This window comes from Xenopus tropicalis, chromosome 8 (assembly GCF_000004195.4).
Source record: "Xenopus tropicalis strain Nigerian chromosome 8, UCB_Xtro_10.0, whole genome shotgun sequence".
NCBI lineage: Eukaryota > Metazoa > Chordata > Amphibia > Anura > Pipidae > Xenopus > Xenopus tropicalis.
This window is the reverse complement of record NC_030684.2, coordinates 101,547,895-101,573,859: the sequence shown is the minus strand read 5'-3', so window position 1 is coordinate 101,573,859 and position 25,965 is coordinate 101,547,895. Positions and strand designations below refer to the sequence as shown.

The window sequence follows — 25,965 nt, the reverse complement described above, 5'->3', positions numbered from 1 at the left end:
CCTCTTGGTAGAGTCTGGGCAGGGTAAATACACCTTTCATGCCAATACCCCTGTGGAGGTAGTCTGGGTAGATATCTGATCCTTCAGGTTGATAACCTCTAGTATACGAGTCCTCCAGGTGAGTAGGGATCAGGGTTTTATTCTATGCCTGTCTCTATCTCTACTCCGTGGCCCTACACTGAGGCAACATTGCCGGATAGGAGAAATACTCCCAGAACTAACTCTCCTTTGATGGGGCTATTAGCTGCCCTTTTTTACTAGGTGCTAACTATGTCACTTTCCTAGAAAGTGCTATAACAGACCCGCTGTGCTTGCTAAAACCTTGTTCACGGGGCCCTGTCCCCGACTTCTCCAGAGGGATGGTGTCCTCTGGTGTAAAATGGCTTCTGGGGCCTATGTTCTGCTCCCAGGCTCAGTGTTGCTGTTACCTGAGAAGCAGAGGCAGCCAAAGAGGAAGTCACACCCTGCTAGACACTATATCCATCTGCAGGGGGTGTGAACAACCTAACTAGACCAATAGGCAATAGTGGTTTAACTGTAACCGGAGTACAAGAGCTTTGCCCAATAACATTAGAGATGTGAAGAGGTAGGGTTGTAAAGCCATAGGGAGCTTAACCATATGGGTCCCTACACAAGTGTTCGTCAAGAACTACAAGATACTGTATATAAAAATTCAGCCAAGGAATGAGACACAGTACAAAGTATAGTACAAATGTATAGCGTTGGAAATTGATAAATGAATGTAGAGTAGAATCTGCCAGCCTCTAGGAAATCACAATAATAAATCTGTTTCCTCCCATTCTGCTACTAAAGGGTGGGGTAGCCAAGATTTCTCTATTTAACATGCTTATTAAAAGATTACACTTGTTGATTCTTATATTTTATAATATATATATTTATATATTTTTTGTTAACTATATTTCTTTTTCATTTCTGAAATACTACTTGCACAATTATGCACAGATATAGCTACATTTGAATGTGTTTGAATAAGTAAACTGAATTTGGATTGCCAATGACTGAGCTGCCGGTGGACACTGGCCCTAGTGGCCCTGGCGGCCCAGGCCCGACCCTTGTGGCGCTCCCGTGGCTGACGGTGTTCCTCCCCTGACACGTTAAATTTACGTATGCTCAGAGGAGGACGTCAGCAGGGGCCCCTGCGGGGGGTTAGAGAGGCTTAGTGAGAAGTTAGGGGGTGCAGCGGGGGCCCCTATGGGGCGGCAGCCCCGGTGGGCCTTGCGCCCCTCAGTCTGACACTGGCTGACAATCAGGGCTGGAAATAAAAAATTAGCAAGAAACTTACAATCTTACAAACTTACAATCACAGTCTCCAGTGCTAGTGGAGAAATCTAAAAACAATGGACATAGCATAGAGCCAGCAACGGTATACTGCCACAACAACGACCTAGCAAAGCCTGCAACCGAGTACCTTGAGCACATAAAATATTTACAGTATTATAACAAGCATGCATATAGCTAGAGGGGTATTCCCATTCCCTCCTGGTGTGGTGAAGAGGCTCAGCCTGCTTTCTAATAAAGATAAAAATATTCTATGGGAGTTGGTCCCAGAGCATTCTGGATAACAGGTTCCATTTCCAGATAAGGGATCCCCCACCTATATTGATAGATAGAACTGTTCTAACTGGCACAGCAAAGAGCAGATGTGTGGGTAAATGCTATTGAAACATACATTTGTTTTAAATCCTGAGATCAATTTAGTTCTTTTCATTCTCTTTCTTTTTTGCTTTTGAAACTGTTGGCATGCCAGAACAATATTGTCATGACGTTTTTCTACTGATGGTGGTTACTAAGGTGATATCATGAAGCTCATTAAACTGGTGTTACATAAGGTAAGTTCCCTACGGAAAGCATAACTATTCCCCTGCTAATGCAGGGCATGAAATAAGATCTAGTGTATCATACTTGTAGATATTTGTTGTTGGATTACCATTTTTGTGGGCTACCTGGGGAAGGTCAAACCTGCTGCATTGTAGTAAGTGGGAAAGCTCTTAGACAGTTCTACAATTTTTTAGCATTTCATATCAAACAGTGCTTGCTTTTCTTACTATAAATAACTTGCAAGTTAATGTATTTTGTGTAAACGAATATAATGTCTGGCTTTTCTTGCCAGAGATGCTTACTGTAAAAGTTAGATAGCAAAAGCATTTTCACATAATGCCACTACTAGGGGCTCTATTGCACTGGGGTCTGCAAATAATATTATTAGTTTTACCACAGCAGAGAAATTCTGCCATATCAAGATGAAATGTATGTATGTATGTAAATATATAAATGAATAATTAACCGAGGCTCAAACAATATAAAAAACATGCAGCTGTTTTCATCACCAGATAACTCAGACTGCCTTTAGTAAAGTAGTACAGGTATGGGATCCATTATCCAGAAAACTCAAAATTATGAGAAGGCATAAACTCCATTTTAATCATTTTTAATCCATTTTAATCAATATTTCGTTTTACTCCGTAATAATAAAACAGTACTTTGTCCTATCCCTACGGAGATATAATTAATCCTTATTGGAGGCAAAACAATCCCATTGGGTTTAATTACCGGTAATCTTTAAATGATTTTTAGCAGACAAAGTATGGCGATCCATTCGGGATAATGGGTCTTATACCTAAATGCAAGAATAACAGTCTTGGTTCATTAAAATCAGCCAGTTGCATTGTACAAGCAATGCTGACTGGCAGAAAAAAATGTAAAACTTTGTACAAAAAAAACCCAAGATGTGAAATCAGTTCAGCTGAAATACAATGTAATCAATGTAAAACCAGCTATATAAAACTAGAGAATGGAAAACTTGTCTCTAAAGACATAAATAAATATGCCATAGATAGATAACACAGCACCATTCAATATATTCATTTAAAAAGCCTTCATTGGGAAAATGGCTTTGATCTGTGACAAATTGTGATTGGTTACAGATCAAAGCCATTCTCCCAATAAAGGCTTTTTAAATGGATATCTTGGATGGTTTAGTGTTATCAACTACTGTATTGTGAACCGCCAACAAGTAATGCGCACCCACTATGGAATTCAGGAACGTTGGTGAGAACGGATTGCAGTCATGACACAAAAAAATAAATAAATAAATTCAAGACTGCAGGCAACACTAACGTTTCAGAGCTATCACAAGGCATCACAATATGCCCAGTTGTTAACCCTAAAGTTACTAAAAAAGTTATAAGCCATTGTAGTCTATGGACCAAGTCACGCAATAGAATGTCAACACTATTTACAAATTCATATTAGTAGTCAAGATATATACTCATAACATCCAAATCAACATATAAATGTATATTTAAAGATAGACATAAGCCTTAAGTCCTCTCGGCTGTAATGTTTTTAACCTATAAATCCAATAGACCTCCCTATGTTTATTAGTTCGGTCACCCCCTCGTGGAAATCTCATTACCTGTTCCAATACCATAAATTGAATGTCATGATGACATCATAATTTTTAAGTAACTTTAGGGTTAACAACTGGGCATGTGATTATATGCTTGCTATAAAGAGTTGATGGGCTTTTCAGACAATTAGGGCTTGATAAAGGGAGTAGATAATTTGAAAACATTAACGTTGCCTGCTGTCTTGAATTATGTCTGTTATGGTGGTGTCAACTTATTAAACACTACCTTGGAGTATCATTTGGAGTGCTGTGCTTCATTGAAGGTATATGAATGTTTGAAAGTTGTGGATCCCTTTCATTGGAAGTACACCCGAAAGTACTTGTATGTTTTTATATTCAGTGGTGCTGGCCTGTGAAATAATTTATTATATCAGTCAATGGTAGCAGGCACTCACCTTAAATACCTCTTTTTGATGGCCTGGGTGCAGTCCGGAAAATAAGGTATTCATAATGTAATGTAGATCACAGGGCTTAGAGGTGATAAAGAACACTTTATTTTGAGGCTGACGTTTAAGCCTATACAAAGGCCTCCAAATAAAGTGTTCTTTACCACCTCTAAGCCCTGGGATGTGCAGATCTCCATTACATTAAATATATATATATATATATATATATATATATATATATATATATATATATATATATATATATATATATGGATAGGGAAGAAGCCGCTCTCGCAGGACTTTGGTGCAAAAATAAAAATCTTTAATTGTACTGGTGAACTGACGAAAAAGTTGAGAAAGGCCGAGGTTTTCAGCCGAAACGTCAGTTCACCGGTACAATTAAAGATTTTTATTTTTGCACCTAAGTCCTGTGAGAGCGGCTTCTTCCCTATCCATCTTTTGTTCCTGTTTTTGAAGACTGCACCCAGGCATACTTGTCGGTTATACGTGAGTGCCGGTGGTTTATATTATATTATATATATATATATAATCAGTGCTGTCCAACTGTCCGCATGCGGCCCCCCACCTGTCTGGCTGCTTTGATGCCTTACCTTTGTGTAATCTTTAAATGGTATAAATACTGAGATTAACTGGCCGCCTGCATGGTTCTCACCTCAGATTCAGGCTGTAATCCCTCTGTATTGTTTAAAAATGCAATCCCCTGTGTTGTTCACACCTTTTAATCCCTGCATTGTTCAACCACTGCATTGTTCACACTTCAGGCTCAGGCTGTAATTACCCCCATTGTTCACACCTCAGACATTGTAGGTACTGCCTGGACTATGCTGCCTGTGTGTATGGCACACAGGGAGCATAGGGTAGGCAGATTATGGCACATAGGCAGCATAGGGCAGGGAGGGTATGGCACACACAGGCAGGGTAGGGCAGGCAGAGTATGGCACACACAGCCAGCACAGGGCATTTAGAGTATGGCACACACAGGCAGCATAGGGCAGGGAGGGTATGGCACACACAGGCAGGGTAGGGCAGGCAGAGTGATGCCTGTGTGTACCATACTCTGCCTGCCCTATGCTGCCTGTGGGAGGTGAACATGGCAGGGGTTTGTTCTGGGAGTTTGTTAGCAGTTTGAAATTTAAATGGTCCCTAAGGTGCATAATTATATGCTGGGGGTTGCTGTGCTATCCACAGGGGAGGAGGAGGCATATGGATTTAAGGGTATATCTTAATATGACATAATATAATTCTTTTACATATGAATGACGGTAGATATTCCCGCAGTAAGGACCAAGCATTTGGGTTTTTGCTGCACTACCACCTTTGTGATTAAATAGGTGTGGTTTGAAGTGCGTATTGTTTAAAAAAGGGGAGTGGTCAAAAGTGGCTTCCATTAGCGGCCCTCCACCATGTATGCGAGAGAAATTCCGGCCCTCGGCACCGCCGAAGTTGGACAGCACTATATATATATACATACACACACACACACACATACACATTTGCAAAAGGTCACTGATAGACAGGCCCCTGGGGTTAATAATATTGGAATACATTTTGCAAATTGAAATCAATATTTAAAATACACTAAACAGGAATATATAAGCCAATTACCCTGCTGTATTACAATGAACATTTTAGGAAGGGATATTAAGGCATTCAGGCATTAAGTTGTGTTCTACCTGAGTTTGGCGCTTGTTTGCATCTAAAGAAATACAGTCAGATCTTGAAGAATGGGCTAAGTGTCTTCCTGCATTCCCTTCATTCATCAAATTATAAAATAACTTACCAAATGAATTTAAAATAAAACTCAGATTGTTAGATCACATGCCTTTAATCAATTCCAGTTGCTGAAGAAATGCACCTCTGTGATTAAAATATGGAATTATGAAATATTTTTGCTAATGTTCTGCTATAGTCTATTGCCATTTAGAACACCGAACGCTCAGCAAAGAGCAAAGGACAAACCACTAGCACTGGTGTTTTTGTGTTCTTTGTGTAATGCAGGGGTCCCCAACCTTTCTTACTCATGAGCCACAGACATATGTTAAAAGACTTGGAGAGCAACACAAGCATCATACAAGTTAATGGTGGTGCCAAATAAGGGCTAGGATTGGCTATTAGGCAGCCTCTATGCACACTATCAGCTTACAGGGGGCTTTATTTGGTAGTAAATCTTGTTTTTATTGAACCAGAACTTCCCACCAAGTCAGGAATTCAAAAATACCTACCTGGTTTGGGGGCACTGAGAGCAACATCCAAGGGGTTGGGGAGCAACATGGTGCTCACAAGCCCCTGGTTGGGGACCACTTGTGCAATGTATAATAACTGCACTCCCTGTTTGTGTTATACCTTGTAAATCACTCGTGGTGCCATTTAAACACATTTATTATGTAGACATAACTTTAATATAAGATGAAGAAAATGTAATAATAATCTCGAAAGAATGCACTTTATCAGGGGCTACAAATAAATATTCTGATCAGTGATGCCATTGTTTTGTCTGTGTGCTGCATCTTTGGACCTGTTTGTTTCAGATTAGTTCTATATTTGGAGATATATTTATACGTATGTGTGTCAGTATAATCAATATACACACACACAATACTCAGGCAACTATACTTTAAAACATATGATTACATGTTTGTTTGCATGTTCTGTGGTGTGAAACCTATACATCACATTCTTTCCCTTACATTATATTGTTGTTACTGTGCCTATATTCTAGTTGCAGGTAGTTAACTATGAACACTCTGCCCATATTTCTTGCACCAAGTGACTGGTTGAGAGAAGTGTATAAATCCTTTCATGCTGTGCGACACACGTCAAAAGCTGTCTCACAATGGAACTGGGAATAACCTTGGATTTCTCTAACACCCTTTTGGGACACTTAGCTCTATACCACAAGGATGGGATTTCTTATCTGGAAACTCATTGTACAAAAGTCAATTTTTAAGGAGTTTAAACACATTTAACGTACGGTGATCCAAAATATGAAAAAATCTTTATTCAGAAACCCCAGGTCCTAAGCTTTACAGATAAGAGATCCAATACCTGTACAATATATATATATATATATATATATATATATATATATATATATATATATATATATATATATAAATAAAATATCCTCTGACAAGTTGCAAATTAATTGGCACAGTAACCATTACCATTCATCTCTATAACTGCCACACAGTGGCTTCTATCTATACAATATTTAGCAATTTCCTTTAACTATGTTTAATTCTTGTTAGTACAATTGTTAATAATTTATCTGCATGTGCTAAATAATATATAATTATAATGGTTACAGAATGTTTTCTCTTGGAACACTGACTGATCAAATCAGCCAATAAGCCACATTCTAATGTAATATAATATTTATTGGAAACAATATTTTCTTTCCCATCAGTTGGCCATTAATTGCTTTGATAAACAGTTATCAGTGCCAGTAATTGATTATATCAGCTCAGCTGATTTTCCATTAATACGGATTCTGCCTGCTTTACATACAGACAGCTCAATTGTATTTTTGGATCTATCTGCTTCTCTTTTCATTAAGATAAGTGCAGTTTTCTGAATAATTGTCTATTTATAGTTTTGGGCAAGAAAAGCACAAAAAAGGCAAAATCTGTAATCTGGGATATATATATATAGAACCACTTAAAAGTGGTCACACATCTTTTATAGCCGAGACTCAACAAAAATCTTTACACTGAATTAGAAATACAAAGGTTGCAGGTCTGACATTCAGTAACATCTTCTTACAAAAGCCAGTGATTATGTATGGTATAAGAGGCAAAGACCTGAGGATTCATTTACTAAAGGTCTTTATTTTGCAAAAAGAAAAAGGAACAACTTGCTTTTTTATACCCTCATTGCAACATTATCCCCCAAAATTCCAGTGTAACTGCACCAGCTGCAATATTTTGATGGCCCAAACATTTGTCCTAGTTGTCAAACTGCATGGAAATAGTTGCAGGGGAAGGGGGGAATATTTATTGCAAATAATGAACATTATTTTGTGTCCCCAGTAATAACACCACTGCTTGCCACTATTATTGCATATAAACCATCCAACCAGTGAGCTTGGCTGTTATTAGCAGAGCTTGAAACTCCTACCAGTTCAGTATTAGCAAGTTGCTAATTTATGGTACCACCTCAACAATACGGTCAAAAATAACTATAATTTTAGGGACAAACTAGATAAAGTTTGAGATACTTATAGTGCCACAACATATGCTGTATTCTACAGTGTTTTACAGAGATTCTACATCATTCACATCAGTCCTCGCTCAAGTGGAGCTAACAATCTAAGGTCCCTATCACATTCACACACTATGATCAGTTTTATCAGAACCTAACTACCCTACCTGTATGATTTTGGAGTGTGGGAGGACCATGAGAACATAAAAACTCCTTGCAGTTAGTGCCAAAGCTGGAAGCGAACCTAGGGCCTCTGGCAGGGCAGTAGATTTAACAACTATGCTATTTTTCTAACCAAAATGCTGCCCTCATGTCCAGGAAGGAAAATAATCGTAAGTATTAATGAGACTTACTTACTGATTAATGTGGCCCACTGTCATAGTTTTTAAAGAACTACTTTTAAACTTATTTTAAATCCTAGTGCATCCATCCTTTTACATCATTCTAAAATTGACAGTCTATGCTGTCGGTTTAGTGAATGAGGGAAGGACACACTCAGACCACAGCTACTATCTGCATTCCACCTTTTAATAGAAATCATGGACTAATGATAATGATAGCGCTGAGTTTCCCTTCCTGCACATGTGCTTGACTGAGGGGTTCTTATCTTGTGGGCACATCTCCTTAAAATTAACTAATTATAAAGCAACCAAGGATATAACTGCTGTCTGTATTAAAGAGAACATTTAAGTCAAGGAGAACTGCCCCTTTATTGTCTGGCTTTACAGTAACTGATGCCAGGTAGCAATAAAGAAGATGCTTTTTCTTTAATAAGATACATAGGCACAAAAGAAACATAAGTGAATGTTCATAGGAAATTGAAAGTAGAGCAAGCAAGCAAAGAGAATGCTTGCAAATGTCTAGAAATAAAAGAAACAAAGGATTCTTTACACACAACTTCAGGGAATTACACTCTTTACTGCAGCTTAGACTTTAAAAGTTTTCTCAGAGATTCTATGGTAGCCAGCCAGCACTTAGTGGTTCTGCCTGCGGAGGGTGCCAGGGCATTCCTACTGCTGGTCACTAGAACATGTGGATGCAGCTGTGATGGTTTACAGCTAGGCAGTCTCTGTGATCTTCATTGTGTATGAAAAAGACTTACCAATTGGAATTCTTGGCCAGAAAGGGAACAGCCCCTGTCATAAATGCAGAAGAGAGTTTGATTCTTTCTGCCAACCACAAAGGCAGCTTCCAGAGGGGCAAATCACATAACTTTCCAGGAGGGCCATTTTAGGAACTTATCTGGCCCTGAACATTGATTGCACCATTGATTGCATCACAGCTAATTCCTAGTTATGTACAATTTTCAGACCATGTGTGGGCTCTGAATTATCGCCCCAATAGTTTTCTTACCATGGCGATCAGTCGTTTAGTTGATCAACTGTTTAGTCAATCAGCCAGGTTAGAAAATTTTGGTCAAATAACAATAAAATCTGTGCATGTATTGTGTATCAGACAATATCTTTGGGGGACCTACAATGGAAGTCACTGTCCTACGATTGGTGCCTGCCAACTATTTCATGTTCAGAACATCCTCCTATTTGTATTTTAAGGACTTTATCCTACAATTTCAGTCTGAATTTTTCAGATCATTGCATTTAAATGTACAACCGATATCCGAACGTTCGTCGGAAGAAGACTAAAATCTGAATGTGTATGGCCAGCTTTACAGGGGGACTTGGGGCCAGCTAGGTGTATTGAATTACAGAGGGTCTTGCTTTTTTGCCCTCACAATAGGGATCAAATTACCTTGGGAGAACAGGAATTCAGGCTGGCTACACTTAACATTAAACAGAAATAAACAAAGGCTGTACCATTTGCCTTACAGTTACATTATGGAAGAGGATATATCACAATGTTGTTTTAGCTTAGTAGTGATGCATATCTCTCATAAATAAAGATGATAAATGATAATTAAGCCTAGTTTTAAAAGTTTTCCTTTGCTCTCTTTTTTCCCTTTTTGTTAGGGCCTCTGGTGAACATACATATGAACTTGTTATACCTGTCGGGGATTCCAAACCTGTGGCCCTCTTTTTATATGCAATGGAAAATCAGTTTGTTAACCTAAAATACTATTCTATAATGCTTTACGACTCTGCATGCAGTGTCCTATTTGTTTTTATCTAATTTAAAAACCACAAACTCAAGCAACAATATGTATAATTCATAACAGGGGAAAATAGATTGTCCTACCCTCGTAAACGTGGCCATAAATGGGCAGATTTTAACTACCGATTTGGGTCTTTCAGATTGATTTAGCAGCTTATTTACCCATGCGTGAGCACCCCCCGACAGGCCAGCCCAACCGATCTGGCCTAAAATTGACCAGATCTTGATCTGGCAGGTTTGATTTTCCCATCAGATCTGCATCAGCTTGTTGATACAGTAATCAGTCGGACAGCCCGTATACCCGCCATTTTATTTCCACAGGTGGGCATATCAGGAGACAGAGCCGCTAAACAAGCGCATTGCACCATGTGTATGGCCACCTTAAGAGAACACTTGCATTAATAAATAGGCGCAATGTTTTGCAAACTATTCTTGCTGTGGGATATTTATCCATCATAAACAATATTTGCTAACTGGTTTACAGCAGGATTATAATATTATACACATAACCTTTTACAATATAGAAATGTCTGGAAACTGAACTTATTTCACAAAAAATAAAAATGGTGTTTAATGCCACAGATAAAAATGGAATCATCTCAAAAAGGTAATTAGGAAATGTTACATTAATGTTAAACAAAAACTAAGCCCTGCAAAGCATAGGTACATTTGCTTTCATAAAAGCAAAACAATAAGTGATAAAACACAAGCATACAATGGTACAAAGCCGAGTATTTGGTGGTGAAAACCATACAATGAGAGCACAGTGCAGGAGGGAGAGTAACAGATTATTGGTTTTGAGGCATCTATAGGAAAGTAACGCCTATTACATTTATAATATATAAGGATTCGTGCATCTGTTGTTTGTAGTTGGTAAAACAAAGAAACAAAGATCTGTATAATCTGCCATTAAATGGCATGGTTTATACAGATCTAATTTGCCAAAAAATACTCTGGTCTCAAATCTTGATTTCTGCCTTTCTAATCATGTACTTGACCCAAATAAAGATATAATTAATCCTTATTGGAGGCAAAACAACCCTACTTGGTTTAATTAATGTTTTAATTATTTTTTTAGTAGACATAAGGTATGGAGATCCATATTATGGAAAGACCCCTCATCTGGAAAAGGTTCTGAGCATTCTGGATAATGGGTCCAATAGGGGTGTATATATATATATATCATTTCCGCATTAACTTTATTCTAGCACCCCTGATATTCCCACTTGCGCTATTGGGAAGATAGTCCAAGTGTAGGATTGGCTCCGCAAGCAGCCTGTAGGTGGTTACCCCACCATGATCCGCCTCATTGTCCTTGATATGGCCCTCTCTATGTCCTACTCCATTGCCTTTGATACATAGGTATGGTGGTAATGGGTTAGCCCGCATGGGGTTGACATAACTGTACCCCCACACTGAGGCTAGGTTTACTGGCCATCTTAACAACACTACCCTCACCAAGTCAACAATATATGGTGTACCAATGTATGAGTAAGGCATAATAGGAATGCCTCGTTGGTTTATGTCCCCTAGAAGGCGGTACGAATACCACGAGCGCGGACCAGTCTCTACTCCCTACCAGTGTACCAGCTACTTGGCCCCTACTATGTGTGTGGCATTGGACTGATAAAGTTTGACACCTCACACTGCCTAGTTAGTGCCTCGTACGTGTACCATCCGAATGCATATACTATGATTGCTGGTTGACATGTTGTCTTATGCCCTGTTGATGGGCAAACACTAACTGCCCCCCCCAACTTTGGTGACTTGGTGTTTGCGCTGCTTGTTTCCCCTTAGCAATATTTGCCGTTTTTTAATTGCGCCCTGCAGTTTTTTAATTGCCCCCTGTTGCATAGCCGCTACATTTGTATACTGTTGATGGCTTGACATTTGCTTTATTCACTCGTTCTTTACAATTTGGATATTTGATTTACCCACACCACACAATTACTTTACCCAGGCCATATTTGGACACTACCGTGACTCGTACCTCTGTAGGCACCGTAATAACTCTACTTGGCTGATAAGACTCTGACAGCCTGATCATGTGGTAGCGCTGTGAGAGTCCCCCGCGAGTGGCTACCTCGCTAGTGTTCAGGCTGCTAAGTGTCGGGAGTTGAGCATCTGGCTTCAGAGCCCTCTGACCCTTTGCAATTTAACTCCTGGATAGACTTAGAGCCCTTGTCACCGGAACAGACGGTGAGCATCCCGAGAATCTAAGTGAGTAACATACCAACTCGTGCTCTCTGCTTTGTTTTTCTTTGTTTCTCTTTCTTTGTGTTGTTTATGTTTCCTCAATATATACACTTTATTTCTTATGGGAGTTATTACTTGGGGTTTTGTTGTGTGTGTCTAGTATCTTTCCATATGTGTTGTCCGTTGAGACTGACTGGTAGCTCCTCCTGCGCTACATTGTAGCCTTTACAGTTATCATGTTTTACTCATATGTTTCAACTCGAATATCACAACATTGTATAACTTTTTCCTGTTGCTGTCTTGTATAAGTTTCGTTCTATACATATGTTAATGTAATCCACATAATAACAATGGGTGTTTGTATATTGTATAGTGTGACGTCACGTTTGCACATCTGTTGTCTGTATTTTCCCGCCACTGGGGGTATTTATGGTTTGAATTCACTCTGTATTGCCACTTTGAGAAAGGCTGAGGTGTTCAGCCGAAACGTCAGTCCACCATTCATTAAAGGAATCTCTATTTTTTCACATAAGTCCTGTGAGAGCGGCTTCTTTATTTTCTATTCTGTGTCCGGATTTTGGACGCTGCACCCAGGCAGAATTTGTGCTTTACACGTGAGTGCCAGTGACTTCTATTCCTATATATATATCATAATAGAAAACTGCACGCACACGTCTTGCAAAGTGAAAAATGAACTGAAACATTGGTTCAATAAATTGCCCATTTTTTTTTTTTTACTTTGCAAGACTTGTGAGTGCACTTTTTTTATATGATGCTATATAGTTTTATGGCACCCAGGCAATTAGCTTATACAAACGGTGCAAACTATACGCTGGTATATATATTATATAATACAGTTTCCAAAGAACTCTGGGAACTTGCAGACTTACCAATGCCTTGACAAGACCTTTTTAAGAAAATATACTCTGGCTCAATATTTAAGATCCTTAGAATTTGGATAAAGCCTGAAAACTGTTTGCTTGGATACTACTATTTTAATTGCTTTCCATATTTAGGACAGTCCTCAAATCCGCTCAACCAGTTACTAGATGCTAAATTATTCAGATCAAAACCCTCTGCCAACAAATGCGAAACAATGTTTTGCAGGCCTCCTTAGCAATATGGTAAGTAAAGTATTTCATAAATCCCTGCATTGTTGATACCTTAGAATTCTGTAAGCCAGTAATGTGATTTAATGCTTGCAAGCAGAGTGCTTTGATATAAAAAAAAGTGATTTTTTTTTTTCGACCCTCATCCAAAACAGCTGTGGCGGCTTGCATAAAGGCCAGTGCAATTTGCTGTTTGGTAGCATATTAGATTTTACTGCTGGCTTTGCAAGAAATATGATATAGTCACAGCATCAATTTAAGCATGATGCCTCCAAGCCATGAATGCATTTTGCTGTTTTCTAGTAAAATAAATAAATAAATAAATAAATGCTTTAACGAAATGTCCAGACTATATGAATATAGTATGGAACCCCTTAATCAATTCTTTAAACCCAACATCATCTATGCACCTTGTGATTAAAGTTAGGGATTTATAAATGAGAAAATAGACTCTTTTATTCATTGGGATGTTAGTAAAGGTATCAGTAATTTAATTATAAAGTCCCTTTCAGAATGTAATATTTTATATAACTTTTATTTTAGCACGTCTGAACACAAATGACTTTAGGCCTATTGAACTCTGCTCTGTTCTAAAAGTAATTTTGTCATATCCTGAGGCACAGGGAGATAAAGTGAGGCGACATGATCTAACAATAAAAAAAAAAATAGGGCCATGCACCAGAGATTGTTTTAGCCCACCGGATCACTCCTTGGCTCTTCCGAGATTTACATACAGGTGTATTTGAAAATTGTGCAGATTTAATCATCATATTGGTCTGAACCATATTTAAAAACCTAGAGAATCCCTCAGTCCAATACAAATTAAAGTAAGAACAAAGCAGAGAGCTTAACCTCAGGTAGGAAACAAAACCATATTATTTAGAAAAACAAACATCAACGTTCACCCTTCGCTGCTAAACAAAACAATGTATATTGATAGATCTGAGTTAAATATATATGCGTTGACAGTTGAACACACCGCAGCAAAAGACTATAAAAGAAAGTAGCTTAAATTTAAATTTCAGGAATACAGAAGGAAAAGAAATATTATATGACCTGTAGATAAGGATTTCTGGCTGGAAGCAATAAACAACTCAACCATGAGATATTCTTAACAATGGCCCTAGACTAGAGCCAGACATTTTTTTATTGTGAGATGGAAACTTGAAATCTTGTAAAGATGAAAAGTATGAAGTATGAATATGTGTTTTATACATTATCTCAGCCATTTTAATAAATGGGAAAGTGAGCATTTGTACAGGGCCCAGGAATCATCTAAGCATCCCACTGCAATGGTAGACTCTTATTTGAATCTGCTGAAAGTGCACTGCTATATTACTTTTTCAATGTATTCTTTCATTTCTCCTATTTTATTGTTTTATAAAAAAAACTTATTAAAAAAGGTTCCTCCTTGAGTGCATAGCATTTGCAGGAGAACCAGGCTTCATACATTTTTAGAACGGAGAGATCTAATTGCTTGTGTTTGTAATCATCTCTCATATACCGACTACATATACGGATGGTTGGAGAAGAAGAATGACTAATCTGCAAATTTTCCTTGCATAGTACGATGGTGAAGGAATATAGCAACACTCCAAGACCAGATTTCAAGGGCAAAATGCACAAATTAATTCTGTACAGCCAGGCCATTTGATGGTTTATGGAAACATCATTTCAAAGAGAACGTGTGCATATGTTTTACTTTGTATTTTGGATCTAGCAATATAAAGGAAATTTGTAGAAACTACATTCCTCTTTCAAGCTACAGAGGCTTCATATGTCATTATTGCACAAAACTGTATATACATGTTCCCATAAGAAGTCGTTAATTATTGGTTGACTTTAAACTATAAATAATGGTTGCATCATCATAAACACAAATAAATGTAATGTAGCAATAATGAATCCCACCCCCCCCCCGAAAAATCTTTGGAGGGGCCCACCACACAATGATTACTACATGGACCTCCGCACCACCCACTCTCTATCCCCAAATAGCATCCCCACCCACCTGCTCCCCCTGCTCCCCAGCTGCATGTAGGAGAGTGGCTGGGAAGGGGAGATTCTGTCCCTATAGGGGAAACAGACCACACAGTCAAGGCCCTCCTGTGTCCCGGGCCCCCTTCCTCCCACCTCTATAGCTACGCCAGCAGATATACACAGGAATTAAGGGTAATGGTATACAGGAGTTAAATATAATTTACATAAAGAGCACAACCATCTCCATGAGTAAAGCGTATCTTATAATGGTGGAAGTCTAACTAAGAAGATTTACAGTTCATTGGTGATTATATTCTGTAAAATAACATTGTGTATATTGCAACCAGCATAAAACTTTTTAAGTTTTAAATGCATTGCTTGCTGGCAATATGTTGTGCTTAGGATGTTTTAAATATTTAATATTTGAAAAAGAGTTTGTTGATCCATTGTGTTCTTATAACAGGAAAGCAGTATGTTACTAAAGAAGCAGATCATTTACTATAACTACCTCTAATATCCTCCTTATAATTTATATTTATAACCCCGGCTGCCTGTATTGTGGCCATACAGCACTATCATGACTGGTCTGCCGCCAAGATTTTCAATATTGTATTTTTTCCCCACTAGCTCTAATTACTTAAACCCCCTTTTTGTGAAGCTTTTTAAAATTCCAAATCAATCATATTTAGTGCTTTCAAAATTTTGATCCATAACCATGTTAAAATTTTAAACTGTAACAAATCTTTGGCAAAACACAAAACAGGATTCATCAAGAAAAAGCCCAAGCACATCCCTCTTATTTGTAATGTAAGCATGGCATCTAGTTTATCTTATCATAAATAGAAGCCCTTGCAATATCTTACTTAGAAAGCAAACATATTAAAGGCGCAGTGAAACATAAAAGTTTCAACGTATAAATCAAAAACAATAATCAGACTAAATGCAGGGACTAAGGTATGTTATTCTGGGAGTTGTTTAGAGTAATTTTAAAGTAATTTCTTTAACCAACAGACATTTTTATGATGATGGTTTATTTAGATTAAGCAGGGTTTTACAGATGAGCTGTTTTATGGGATATTTTTATAGAGACCTACATTGCTCAGTGGTATAGTCAGGCCGGAACTAGGGTTAGGCAAAAGAGGCAGCTGCCTAAAGCACTGAACATAGGGGGGCGAAGTCAGCATTGCCCCTTTTTGCTCTCCCCTTCAGCCACTGATTTTTATTTACCTTTACTCAGCCCAAAAGTATTCTAATACTCGATACATTGAGAATATAGGTTGCGCAACTCCTCCTTGCTGTCGATTAGTGTGCTCTGGACAGTGCTCTCCTGTGTATTATTCAGCACTGTGCAGAAATAAAGATGTAAACAAATTAAATTCATGTGTGCCATTTCTGCTGTTATGTAGCAAGTAATTTAGATAAAGGGCGGCCACATTGACACCGACAAAAATGATTCTGTTGAAGTAATAATAAAACTCTTGGTGAAATAAAACAAGTGAGTTGCTCACTAATTTTACATATTCAACTGAATCCTGTAATTTATTCTTCTCAGTTGTGCCATCATATTCATTGTATATTCCCTACATTTTGAACACAGTATCAGAAAGCTCTGTATATTGTTGAAGTATGTTGTCATTAATGTAATGGATGTGATGTCATGCTGTGTCTCTTGAACATGGGCTGCTACCTTTTGCTTTTACTTATTAAAAGCAACACAGAAAAAAAAGTAGTGATGAGCGAATATTTTCGGCAGGAATTGATTTGCAGCGAATTTCTGCATTTTTGTGCAACTTCAGCGAAAATTTGCTGTGGAAAAATTTGTCGTAAAAAAAAAAAGTTGCGGTTGCGTCAAAATAGGCACGGTCGCGTAAAAAAGATGCGGTAACAAAAGTGTCACTACTAACACAGTTCACTTATTTTTTCGCTATTTCACAAATATTCTAGTCGTTTGCGAATTTTACACTAAAAAAAAGTTTAAAGATGGCAATGAAAATGAGTCTGCTGAATTTTTGTATTAATTTTTGACATTTTCTAGATTTGTAGACACAAAAAAGCCCAAACCATTTTACAGCTCTGTTCTAGCTGCTAAGTGACTTTGTTGGTTGGATGTGTTGTAGCTTTGAGGAAAACCAATAATAAAACAATAATAATACTACAGGAATGGGATCTGCTATTAGGAATGCTTGGGGGTGGGGATTTCCAAATAAGGGATCTTTCTGTTATTTGGATCTCCGTACAGTTAAAAATAATTTGAACATAAAATTTGGGTGCATACCCAAAACAGTTGTTATACCTGGGTGAAGCAACAGGAGAAGCAACGTGAACATACAGATGAATGGCACTTTCGGTCTCCCACAGGGACCTTCCTCAGAAGTCAAACAGTGCAGCCAGATCCAGTGTGGTAGAATTTAAACCCCCACAACTTCCTGGTGCCAAAAATCATAGCCTAGCAACCACAGGAAATTTACAAGCATGTCACCTGTGGCAACTGATTATTCAGACAAGAGTGCCAGGCATCAGACATAAAATGTGTGTGCTATGTTTTAAGTCCTCACAGATGCACTGGAAGCAGTGCTGTGACAGCAATCATACAGTGGCTAAAAGAATTAAAGGTTGAGTTACTGTATATAAAAAAAAAATCATTATGGATCAGTCATCAAAAAAATTGGGGATGTATCATCCCAGAAAATGGATGTGATAGCATTTGACCAGAACAGTTCTAATTGTGACTGATCTATCAGGAAAGCACTCATCTGATAAGTGGTTAATCAATATTAGCAAAATACTATAATCAAAAAGTTAAAAAAATATTAAAATGATCATGGATCATGGCCTTCTATGGGATTTGACATCCCAGACCAGTCTTAATTTTGGCTAGTTTGTTACAATGAATCCTAATGTATAATATAATGCCTTATGTAGGGCAACCTTTTTTTAGCACAATCCTACCTCTTACCAACCTACACAATGCCAGTCATGACCATGTGCAAATATTAATTTAAGCCATTGGCAAAGTTAGCACAACATTTCAGAAGCAACACTGCCTTTGTCATATTTGATGTGTGTGTCTCCTTCCTGAGTTACCTACCCTGACTGGCCAGTTTACCCCTCCCAAATAACTGATCTAATGGCACCTAAGCAAACAGTACCAATGAAATGGGTTAAACTTTTTTTTTTTTAAACAATGTAATTGTGGCCCTTATACAAAAAATAAGAATACATTTTAACCTATATTGGGGATTTATTACCAAATCAATGCAGAAAGCAGATAATATATATTTACCTTATGAATACCTTATATGACACTTGATACAAAACCTTTATCTCCTGCTGTGTCTTGTTAACACTGTACCTTAAACAGTTTAGGTTCCAATCTAGATAATCATTTAAATGCATATCTAATAAATTAAGCTGCATAAACGATTCCTCTAGAATTTCCCCCAGAGACACTGTTTACAATTGTTTAAGATTTTTCCAGCTCATTGCTGCCAAGTCCCCTGGTGGTTCTTGTAAAACATATTTTACATTTAATATAATATAGGCAGAGATAGAGGAAATAATGCTTGAATATTAAAAAAGACATGTCCTTTCGTTATTATGGCTAAAAGATTCCAGGAAGCAAGGCTTTTCTGAATTCCAAGGCAGCAGCCTCAGTTCATTTTCAAAATGGAAGAATAGCACCAGGATTTTTTTTTTTTTTAAAGTAGCATTGACGTGTTCATGCAAAAACCTCTCTCATGTCACAATGACTTTAATGACTGTACATTAATTGCTCCGTTGGAAGCTTTATGAATGAAAAACATTATGCAGATTAAGCAAATTATGCTTTTCCTATTAAGTGAGGTATGCAGCTTGATTTATTATCCACTTAAATGTACATTATATCTTAAATTGTATTTAACATTGGGTGAATGTTAACCCAACTATGCAGCACTATGGTAAGAACAAATTAAATATAGACATTTTATTTAGTAAGAGCCAGCACTTTTAAGGGTAAAGACACATGGAGCTACTAGTTGCAGCTACTTGTCATGGCTACTAAAATAGACAATGCTGACCATACTGATAATTGTCTCTACGTGTGTTTTAGCAGAGGCAGTTCTCAGTGTCTATGGCAAGGTATTTTCTGGCATTAAGTAGCTGTGAAAAAGTAGCTGCTACTAGCAGCTCTGTGCGTCTTCACTCGAAGGCATCGCCTAACATACTGTATGTGGCCCTATACTAGGCTCATTGTTTATGTATATCTCCTCAGCTTGGAAAACAAACTATAATAATCAAGAAAATCTGAGGGAACTTCTTTTGAAACAAATAGCATCCTTGAGGCTGCAGATTTCCTTTACTTTTATATACTGGTAATGCAATGCAAACAACAAAGCTGACACCATATTGCTGCATGCAATATCGGCAGGTGATGTTTCTGAGGAGCATCCAGCACGCCAGTGGGCCCAGTGTAAACCAAATTCTGAACCGGGGGAGGCACAAATTTTGGGGAGCACAGCCCCAATTCCCCCTGCCCTTTTCAAACACCTATAGTAATGTATTATACGCAGTAAATGCACTGATGCTGGGTCATCTTTAGTGTCTGGGGGCAAAAATAATTTGACGGCCCTATATTAAAAATATACAAATAAGCACTGTCCAGCATCAGACAGACTTCTAGGGCTCACATTCAGGGCCAACCCTCACATAATTTAAGTATAGACACTCAAAGTGTTATAGGGTTTGTTTGTTTTTTTGGAAGGACTATGTTGGGAATCAGCAAGGGTTGCTAGCATATGTCTTTTGCTGGGGCATACTAGGGTCTGTGACCACCATCCTCCAGGCCAGTCCAATCCTGGCACTGTCCAGCCTCTGGACATGCATCTGTCTCTAGCAGAACCCTTTGTCGTTTAAATGTGAAACATGAGACCTGGCTGATTTGCCTACAAGACAAATAGGCCAAGATCTGCTTGGTTTGCATCTTGGCCACCTACAGAGTACCCTAAGGGCTCTTACGCACAAGTGGTAAGTTGTGCATTCCTCTGCCATAACCCCAGCTCCTCTGCAAGAGAATGCATGAGTTATTTGAGCCCAGTCTTCCCTGTGTGGTCTGTACACATTGCCATGCACGGAACTGCCAAAGGCAGCCGAAATGCTGCATATTGTGTGTCACCTGCATTTGTCACTTGAGTACAGTGCTGTAGGTACATGCCACACAGGGAAGAATGGGCTCAGATAAGTCATATATCCCCTTGAAGTGGAGCGAATAAAGCTACTGCAGGGAAGCACACAAGTCAACATGTGTAAGAGCCCTTATACAGGCTATGCTTTGATTTTTATTCTAGAAAATGTTAGTGATTTTAGTAACCAGAATGTGCTAAAGTGATGTCATGTAAAATGGTAGGCATTAGTGTAGCAACCAACTTGGTAACTAAACATGAGTTCATATGAAGGCAAGTGAAGGTAAATCACAAAATGTGTAATTTCAGCCTGCAGGAGGCAGTGTTTCCTAAATAAAAGTATTCTCACTTCTAAATAGTATTTGCTGAAAGCACCAAGTGAGGAATGTAATAAAAGTCAATAACAGAAAATTATTTGCAATGTGAAACTTTATGCCTCTGTGCGAACAAATTTGCCTTTGCGCAAAATTTTATATGGGCTTTGCAAACAGGGAAACTGTTTAGCGATCACTTCTGACATGGGCAGAAAGTTTGCAAATGTTATTGTTCATGACAATGCACAGTGTATGTAATAAAACTTAATGAAAAAGTTACGTTTAGTCCAAAAGATTACACCACCTTCAAGCATGCCTTCAAAGTTTGCAACGCGCAATTAAAATTTACAATGCAGTAATAGTCTAATAAGCAATATTACATTGCAAAATGTGAATTTTTATTCTTATTTTTGTGCATTTTTTTCCCCATTTAAGACTTTTTTTGCATTCCCCCATAAGGGTTTGTATTTGCATAGAGTTATTTATTAAAGCATTATTCTGATATTTCATCTCATTGAAATAGCTCTTATCAAACAAACGCAACTGAGCTGAAATTTAAGAGCCACCATTTTTATTTTTACTGAATAGTTAGGGCCCAGTGTTGTCTCCAGTACAAACAGGGCAGAGAGCCTACGTATTTTATTTTTTACATTTATAGATTCAAAAGGAGAGGTTTCTGATGGTTATACCTTGCAATCTGGAAGATTGTTTCTTTAGCATATTAGTATGGTTAACCTTGACCTCTTCATATCAGTGTGCTGACTCTATGCTCAGGGGCAAGCTCTTAGCATCTCTCCCATTACCTGCCTAATGGGATAGGGGTGTAAGGGGAAGGCCAGCATTAGATCTTAGTTTGGTGCCCTTAAATTTTAATTGCTTTTTACACATAGCACCTTCTTTTACTAAATGCATTTAGGAACTCCACAGTGAGTTAATACATACAAACGGACATAGATTCAAGGACCATCTTTTGGAGGGAGGCAAAGAAGCTCATGTTCCCAGTTTTATCACCCTCTGTCATTTCATTGCTTTTCTGTTTTGTCCATTTGCTCCCGTTTACTTCTACATGACCTCGCAAGTTTTGGATTAGAGTTTTCATTTAATAAATATAGAAAACAACATTTTTAAAGCAGAATTAAAGGTAAAAATCACTGGGGGTGCCAAATGTTATGTTATAACTACTTACCTTTTAACCTGGGATGGTGCTACTGAGAGAAACGCACCAGCCTGGGGTAGCTGCGAGCCAGTGATCCTCTTCTTTCTTGGGGATCCCAGTGCCCTTGCATGTTCAGTAGAGTAAAGAAGCCGGCTTTTCACTCCATTGCCCGTGCACAAGCGGCATGAAGAAAGAATAGGAACACTGACTTGAAGCTACCCTGGGCTGGTGCAGTTTTCTCCTAAAAGGAGCACCATCCCAGGTTAAAAAGTAAGCAGTTATAACATAATATTTGGCACACCCTAGTAATTTTTATCTTTCCTTCTCCTTTAAGCTTTAATTCAAATTCAGGATTATTAGCCCAAAGAACATGAATCACAGAAAAAAAATAAACATCAATAAATAACCCCCTTAGTACATTATAGTATGTCCTGTTCTTAGAGGCTTTTCAATTGGTCTATATTTTTACATTTTCATAGTTCTTAAATTGGCTTCTCCTGCCTCTTTTCAGAATGCATATGGGATTGACCCATGCAGCCAAAAAGTTTTTTTGTGTGATGCTACAATGTTACAGTTATTGTTGACTGCTTATCTTTCTATCCATGCCCTCCCCTATTCATATCCTAGTCGCTCATTTAAATATATTGTAAATGTTGCCAATTTTGCTTTTTTTTTTTTTTTTTAAGTATACATTTTCAGGTTAGGCTACCGAGTAAGAGTAATTCACACCATAGATATTCAAAGATAATTCAGTGTAAGAGTGACTGGTTTTTACCATAAAGCTGTGTGGCAGGATGGGTTGCCCCATGTGACAATATTCAGCAGGAACTTAATTATATATATTTTTTATCCGTTTAACGGGAAACAGCAGGTGGGTTTGTTGAGAATACATCAGAAGTCCTTTGCATGGACTTTACAACTGTGGGCAGTGTCATTGTTATAAAGTAGTTTAGAGCAACCCTAACTTGAAAAATATGTCTGTGTCTGCTGAAGAAACAGTAACAATTAAGCTCTTCATGACATGTAATACTAGAATCTTTATCTATGCAGAGAGGTGTGGGTATTTCCGACTGTACATTATGAAGGAAGAACAAAGAGGAGAGCATTCATTAACATCTAATAAAAATCAGGTTAGTATCAGATTAGTTAGTATCTAGAAAGAACTACAGTACAGCAACCATTTTGCACTCTGCATCTGCAAAGCTAATTGCAACTGCAGAATTTATAAGTATGTACAATAGAGAACTAAACCTCCCTACCCCCCTTCTAGCCACATTGGTTCATGCAGTTGAAAGTCCCATATTCCAACAATTTAGCCATATTCCAACAATTTTTGGCTCCCTAGTGGTCATTACTGAGCAGTAACCTGCACAGTGAAAGCCGATCTGGTCCGGACTTGCACAGCACAATCACTCTCAGACAGAATCAGCATGTAAAGTGGTCTGGAAATAGGTCCAATATGAATTCTACTGGCTTGAATGACCCTAATCATTCTGAACACTGAGCCTCTTGTAAATTATGAGGTCTGCTTCTGTTGTTGAGATGGGATATCTTTAAGCCTGGCAGTTGAGCTTCAAGGTATAATAATTACAGAAACAATGGGGACTTTTGGACAGAAAACTATATTGCCACAATATACAGTCAGTTCAACTTGAGGAAAATAGGTTCCACTGTAAACATTCTGGTCATTCTAAAAGCCAAATTGCCTCAAAGTTTTAAAATCCTGTGTTTTCCCAAACAGGGGGCATTTCAGAGCATAAAGATGTTATGTTTAGTCGTGAGTCGTGTAAATATTTATAATAAAGGAGGTCTTAGGAATATTTCAGAAAAGAATGAAGAAGAGACGACTTGGTGGTATCTGGATATTTTACTTGCCCTTTCATATATTTCCCTGTTAATGTCATACAGTGAGTATGTATGGGAGGACCAGTTTTGCTAATCTGAATTGCAGCTGCTTTACACTTACATTAACCATCATTTTCCCAACTCTACTTGAAATTATGACCTGAAGCCACATGATATATGTAAAAGCTACAGCACTCTGATTCCAAGTTATAAAATCTATTCTCCAGGCAGCAACATCTGGCTCTCCTAGATCTGTCTGTCTTGGGTGATTTCACATTTTGGCTGCCTGATTCAGTACTCACTAATGTTTTCAGCAGATGTGTAACAGAAAATGAGTTTTAATGATGTCACTAACACACTTTACTTATCTTTGTTTCAAGTAAAATGCAAGAAATATTTCTATGAGGGGGGACAAAAACAGTGGCAGGGGGTGGACAATAAGGGTGAGATTTGGGGAATAATATCTAATAATTCTCTTCAAAAATCCAGCTAGAAAAGAGGTTAAGAGATTTGGGGTGAACACTTATTTGCCGATCTAGATATTCTTGAGACTATGGCTGATACACCAGTTTCCTTTATCTGTAACCTTGTTATGAGCTAAAACGGGCCCTGACCAAAGATTTGCCTTCCAAGGGGCATTAAACAAGAAAGTGCAACAACCACTGCCTCTAGGATCACGGACAGCACCAAGTTCTTGTTGCCATCTTGTGTTTTAATGAGACTACAGTTTAGTTATAAAATATCACCATCTGCAGGGGGTACAAAGAACTGCTGCACTTTGCTATCTTCTGCTTGTGATTTTACGTTTTAATCAATTTGTCAGCAGTTATTTTTTCTTCTTTTTTATTTTTTAAAGCTATCTGACAATAAGTATCATATAGTATGTATTCAAAAAAAGAAAGAGCCGCAGGATGAAACTTGCCCATTGAACACTGATCAAAGCCTGGTGCCATTGTCAATCACCTATAACTAATGGAGGGCAAAGTGCTTTAGCCAACATGATCCTGCAGACACAGGCTTAAAAACCAATGCATGCTAAGATGCTTTCCAATGAAGAATGTTGTATATTGAGTGCAATATTTAGAGGTATTGTGTAATTTTTGCCTTTTCTTTTGCTACACTTCTATTTTTGAGAGCTATATGTTTCATAGGAAGACAACCCTCTATCATAAAACCAAAATTAACTAGTAGAGAATACTTAGTGATATATTTATAAGAGGACAAAAATAACTTAATATTACAACCTAATTAATTCATAAGGCCATAACATTCAGTTAGGATTTGGTGTATTTTTTGTAGTGAAATGTTAGAATATCAGAAAACACTCAGTGGTGATGTCTAATATCCTTATACTTTATTGCACAGGGTATATTTTCCCTTACATAACACATGGAGGGCAATGTAATAAAAGGTGTAATGTTTGCTAGAGGCCTAAAAATCAATCAGGGAACAGTTTGAAAACGAAGATGGGTTACTAGATCTGGGCCCACTTTGTTCCTTTTATTACATTAACCTTAAGGTTATCTAGTGTAAGGATACACTGTGGGGTGTATTTATTAACATTGGAGACTAACATCAAGGGTAATGTTGCCCATAGCAACCAATCAGCAATTAGGATTTGAACGATCACCTACAAATTAGAAAACAAAAGCAAAGATCTGATTGGTTGCTGTGGGCATCATCATCGTTAATATTAGTCTTCAGTGTTAATAAAAAAAAAAACCTGTATGTGAAGGTGCAATAACCCATACCAACCAATACGATGTTTGCTTTTAACAGGCGAATACTAAATTCTACTGTTGACTGGTTGCTACAGGTTGCTGTTCCTGGGCAAACCAAGTGCCTTTTTTACATAACCCCAGATGTGGTACACAAAATGAGGAAATAATACAACATTATTGTAAAATATAAGAATAATAAGGGTCAGTGAGAAGTTCCATGATGACAAAAAAAAAAAAAATCACAAAGCCTAAAGCCATAGGATGTTATAAAGTTCAGAGAACGCTTAGGTGATTATTAATATTCTTATATTTTAAAGCAGTGATTGCATTTGTTATAAT

The 25,965-nt window shown here is 37.8% G+C and overlaps 1 protein-coding gene across 2 annotated transcripts in view; it reads right to left on the bottom strand.

Annotated features, from left to right (window-relative positions):
* Window positions 1-25,965, bottom strand: part of kcnh5 (potassium voltage-gated channel subfamily H member 5) — a 197,523-nt gene that overhangs the window by 169,505 nt on the left and 2,053 nt on the right. The window lies entirely within an intron of this gene.